Here is a 5,420-nt window from a genome sequence, read left to right on the forward strand (position 1 = left end):
GGGCGCTCGCCGCCGCGGCTGTCACCGTCTGCCCCGCGGCGGCCCGGCCGGCCGCTTATATAGCCCGCTCCTGCCCACACGGCCGCGAGCTCGGATGACAGCGAATGCCATTTAAAGCGTGCGCGCTCCGCGCCCTTCCGCCTGACGTCGCCCCGCCGCTCTGGGAAAGTAACGGCCCTTTCCCCAGCGCCGCCCGCCCCCAGCCAACCCGGCTCCGGAAGGCAGGCCCCGCCCGCGGGGTTCCGGGAGCATCCGAGGCCCCGGGAGCACGCGGCCGGGCGGGCTGGCCGGAGGGCAGGCGGGAGCCCTCGGATCGCCGCCCCCTCCCCCGGCTGCCACCGGGCGTCCCGGGATCCCCAAGTTCGTACCGACAGTGGTGGCCGCGGCGGCGCAGGTCCCTTCCCCCTCCGTGAGCCCAAATGCACACACTCAAAGACGTTGGTGACTCCGCCGCGGGTTCTGCGTTGGGCGCGTGGTGGAGGCAGTTCCCAGCCCTCCTCGCAGCTGGGAGAGGGCTGGCCGCAGGGGGAGCCCCAGCGCCTGGCTCCCAGAACTGAGATCAGAGAAAGGATTGGGTTTCTTCTCTGGATCCTTGCCACCCCCTCCCCAGACAGACACAAATCCATACACAAACACTCTGATGATTCCATTCCAGGTCTTCCCTTCCCTAGCTGTCTTCTGTCTCCTCACGACCCCACCCCCAAGTCCCTGGGGCGCCAGGCCCCCTATTCACGCTCAGAAGAATGACACTTGCATAGGCACTAATAACAGTGATAATAACTACAATCTGGAGAGCTTCACTCCAAGCCAGCTAGTGAGCTTCGTTTTACATATATTATCCTATTTAATCTTCCTAACAGCCCTGAAAGGTAATTGGTATTCTCCCAAATTTACATATGAGACAGTGGAGGCACAGAGAGGATAAGTAACTAGTTCAGTAGTAACTGACAGAACCAGGCAGCACAGACTGCACAGTCCATGTTAACAGAGTCCCTTGCTAACGGGTAGTAGCCACCTAGGGCTTCTCTGGGCAAGTCCCCTAGTCATCCTGACTCCCAAGAAGAAACCAGAGCACCGCCTCAGACCACACGGGCCTCAAGTACTGTGGGCACCAAGCAGAGTCTTCATCTTTCCACAGGCGCCCAGCAAGGCTCACAGCGCTGCTGGGAAGCGAGGGAGGGATCCATTCGGTCTGGCCTCCATTCCTTCTACAGCCATTCAACAAAGATTCACTAAGGACCTACTATGTGCCAGCTCAGGATAGTCCGTGTCCTAACGAAAGTTACATTCCAGTGGGAGGGACAGACAATACACACCTCAACTTGAACGTGACCTTGGGTGGTGTGATAGGGATGGAGATGGAGAAATGTGCAGCAGGGGTGGCCAGGGAAGGCTTCTGAGTGGGTGATATTTAAGGTGACCCTAAGGGACAATAATAACACTGCTCATATGCTTAACATGTGCCATGCTCTGAGTACTTTTTACCAATTAATTCATTTAATGTGTTTAAGTATTGTATTTAATCCTCTAAACAACCTTGGATAACAAGCACTTTTCTTATTGCCATTTACAGAGAGAAGAACTTTCCCAAGGTCATGCAGCTAGTCAGCAGCAGAGCTGAGATTCAAACCCAGGTGGACTTAGCTCCTAAGCCCTCACTCTTATCTTACCCTGAAGCCCTTTGCCCTATGGCGTACGAAGAAGGAACCAGAGTGTGACCAAGTGAGAAGAGGGCGTTTCAGGCAAAGGGAACCCTAGTGCAAAGGTACTAAGGCAGGAAAGAGCTTGGCTTATTCAGGGAACAGGAGCGAACCCATGTGGCTAAAGCAGAGTGGGTGAAGGCAGTAAGAGGGGCAGTCACAAAAGGCCTGGACAGCCATGTTAAAGTTAAGGAGACATTTTACTTATTTATTTTTTAATAGCCTTTTAGTCTAAGGTAAGGCACTGAAGAGTTTGGGGCAGGCAAGCCACATGCTCCAATTCATGTTTTTTTTTTTTAATTTAATGTTTATTTTTAAGAGAGAGAGAGAGGGAGACAGAGTGTGAGTAGGGGAAGGACAGAGAGAGAGAGGAAGACACAGAATCCCAAGCAGGCTCCAGGCTCTGAGCCGTCAGCACAGAACCAGATACGGGCCTCAAACCCACAAACTGTGAGATCATGACCTGAGCCGGAGTCAGACGGTCAGCTGGCTGAGCCACCCACGCGCCCCTCCAATTTATGGCTCAGTGGGTTAAGCATGCAGCTTCGGCTCAGGCCATGATCTCACAGTTCATGGGTTCAAGCCCTGTGTCAGGCTCTGTGCTGACAGCTAGCTCAGAGCCTGGAGCCTGCTTCAGATCCTGTGTCTCCCTCTCTCTCTGACCCCCCCCACCCCTGCTTGTACTGTCTCTCAAAAATAAATTTGAAAAAAGCACACTCTCGCTGCCAGGTAAAGTGTGGACTGGAAGGGGGTGGGGAAGAAGCAGGGAGCTCACAAGATTGTTACATCACCCCAAATATAAGACGCCGAGGACTTGGATTGGGTGAAGACAGTGGACATGTAGGGAACCGGTCAGATTGGGGATTTGTCTTAGGAAGGGTGAGAGGACTTGCTCGTGGAGTAGATGGGGTGGTGGAGGAATCAAGGTTGACTTTAATGGATTTGTCCGGAGCAATGCTCATATCAGAACTGTATTATGTGAGAGTAAAGTTAATTTACATAATCTTAAGGCCACTCTATTTGGGATTTCCTTTGAACAGCAACTTAGCGATACTCTAATACAGAAACTTGTACCAGGAATGCAAAGCTGCCAAACGTGAAAACCCTAAAATTTGTGGCACTGGTTCAGCCAACAGGTGGTAAGCAAGACGGAAGCAATTAGTGAGGATGGAAAGTTGGTGACCCTTTTTATACTATGACAAAACATTTGTTAAACATTACCTGGGATAATTTGGAAGATGAACCAGATGCCTGCTGAGCCCATATTCCTAAAAAAAACAGTTGTAAAGAACTAACATTTGCTCATGTTGGCTGCTCAATGATGCTTTGAGCAAGACACTACAGGAAAGAGATTGGCTCGTTTGCGGGAAGAGAGGAACAGAGGAGGACATAATACAGACAACCGCTGTGGTCAGGGTTGGGTAAACCAGCCGTTTTTGTCCAAAGAGCAGGCGATCAGACTGTTGTGGCCTGCAGCCTCTCAGAGCAAAGGGATCACTGCTGTAGCGAAGTATTACGTTAGCAGTGTTGCCTCGTCATTCAAGTTTATTATCTCAGATGCCCGCAGAATAAGTTTCACTTAAAATGAGAAAGACGTGAGTTGGGCAAGGCAGACGGACTCAATAACTGACAAGAAAGGAGTTCTAAGGTGTGGTTGCTGGCTCATGGAACTGACGAGAAGCAGACAGACGTCCCAAGTTTTTGAAGGAATTGGTGTTACCAACAAAGTTGCAAGGCTGGACTTCAAAAGCCCTTGACCGTCCCAGCCCAGATTTGTTTCCAAAGAAGACAGACTTTCAATCCACTACTGGGTGGTGGTGGAGAGCAATAAACATGAAGGAGGGATTTACTGAAGGCAAAGCCAAGGGCCAGGGAGACGCTGGACAAAGGGATTGCCCCCGGAGCTCCTCCTCCACCACCAGGACAGGGAAGTGCTCACAGTTCTAGAAGGGACTGCAGCAGAGACTGCTAGCTGTCCACCCAGCTGGGTCACATTTCCCAGCTTCCCTTCCAGCTGCGCCAGGGCCGTGTGTCTAAACTCTCATCTGTGGAATGTGAGCAGAATTCAACTTCTGCCCCACTGTGTGTAAGAGGAGAATCCTGCCCCGGCTTCCATGTTTTTCCTAACAGACTGGAAGAGTAACCACCAGACAGACCCTGGATGCTTCGTGTTAGTCTAGATCCCTAAATAACCCTGTCGGGCAGAGCTATCTCCCAACCAAAAACACTTTCCTTGGAGCTATTGTATGAGAAAGCAGTCAACTGAATATTTTTAAACTTCTCTAATTTCAGGTCTCTATTATATCAACTCAGCGTTGTCCTAACCAAGACAGCCATTAGACAGCCAAGTGAAGAGCTCAAGCAGGACATTGGGAGAACTCAGGGAAGAGGTGAGGGATGGAGGGGGCAGTTGGGGAGTCTTCAGGGGACAGATGGGACGGTGGGGGGGGGGGAAGCCCACCTTCCAGTGAAAGAAAGATTGGGACCAGCCAACACTGGGGGGAGCCAGTCAGGGACTCAGAGAAGCAATGTCCAGCAGTGTAAATGGGAGACCAGGAGAACATGTCAAAATGCAAGAGAAGGATGTTTCTAGAAGGAGGGACGTATTAACAATGGGAGTCCGGAGACAGGTCCTAGCCTGGCCCTCCCTGAACGTCCTGTGTGGACTTGGTCAAGCCGCTTGGGCAAGCTCTGCACCACAGAGGGCCCCACTCAAAGCTGCCTCGTCGGAGCAGCCTTCCCTGGCCACCATATTTAAGGCTGTCCCTCAGTCACTCTACACCACTAATTAAAAGGCTTCCTCACTTGTTTGTCCCCCTCACCAGTGTGGTCTGCCTTCCCCACTGGACTAGACTGCCAGTCTCTGCCTTTCCCCAGCGGCCAGGCCAGTGCTCTGGGTTCCTCCTGAGTGACCACCACTCTGCTCCTCCTCCCCGTGACCTCTGCTCCTGTGGCTCCTGGCAATGAACAAGGGGGGCGGGGACAACATCATCTCCACCAGGGCTTCTTCCCAGCACACACACGGCTCTTCCAGACCCCAAATGCCCAGGCCAGGGACTGGGGTACCCTGGGTCACCCCTCTCAGCTGCTCTGGATACAAGGCTCCCCCAACCCCAGCTCCAGGGTGGTAAAAGTAGGAAAGGAGGTCTGTGCTTCACAGCAATGGTCCCAGGTTATCAAGGACATCAGCCCTCTTTGCTTCCACTCTGCCCAGAAGGATGGCTTTGGGCCCTACTCACAGCGGGCTTCCAGGAAGAGAAGGGAGGGTAGAGAGAGGTCCTCCCCCCAAGGACGGAATCTGAGCTCCCACATGACCTAGATTCCTCCCTTCTTATCACTGACCCCCACCTCCCCCATCCACGGCTCTCTACCTCTCAGGATGTCTCCAGGACCAACCCTAGTCCTCGCTGGCTTTTTCAGATGTTCTGTGTCCTCCAGAGCCTCAGGAGTCGGCTGTCAGGTCAGGAGAACACAGAGCTAGATTAAACCCCACTCCATCCTGAGCTCATTCTGTGACCCTGAGCAGGTCACACTCTCTGAGACTCCTTTACTGGTACCTTGACACATAAGCAATGCTGCTGGGAGTCCGCAATCAGGGTATGGGAAGCACCTAGCCCAGTGCCCACCCACCCTGTCTTAAGCATGAAATACAAGTTGCTTTTGTTTCCATTATCTCATACTTAACCTCCCCAGCCCCCCAACATGGTTGAAAAGAGAAGG

The 5,420-nt window shown here is 52.6% G+C and overlaps 1 long non-coding RNA gene across 3 annotated transcripts; it reads left to right on the top strand.

Moving 5' to 3' along the window:
• Nucleotides 1-56: 56 nt before the first annotated feature.
• Nucleotides 57-5,203, top strand: LOC115272259. Of its 3 annotated transcripts, none has more exons than XR_003900335.1 (4): nucleotides 57-394; nucleotides 1,574-1,765; nucleotides 3,993-4,090; nucleotides 4,526-5,203. It is a non-coding gene; the product is annotated as an uncharacterized LOC115272259 (long non-coding RNA). The 3 variants fall into 3 exon arrangements; XR_003900336.1 differs by having other exon boundaries at nucleotides 57-360; XR_003900337.1 differs by having other exon boundaries at nucleotides 58-394; nucleotides 5,079-5,203.
• Nucleotides 5,204-5,420: the final 217 nt, after the last annotated feature.

This window comes from Suricata suricatta, chromosome 11 (assembly GCF_006229205.1).
Source record: "Suricata suricatta isolate VVHF042 chromosome 11, meerkat_22Aug2017_6uvM2_HiC, whole genome shotgun sequence".
Taxonomy (NCBI): Eukaryota; Metazoa; Chordata; class Mammalia; order Carnivora; family Herpestidae; genus Suricata; species Suricata suricatta.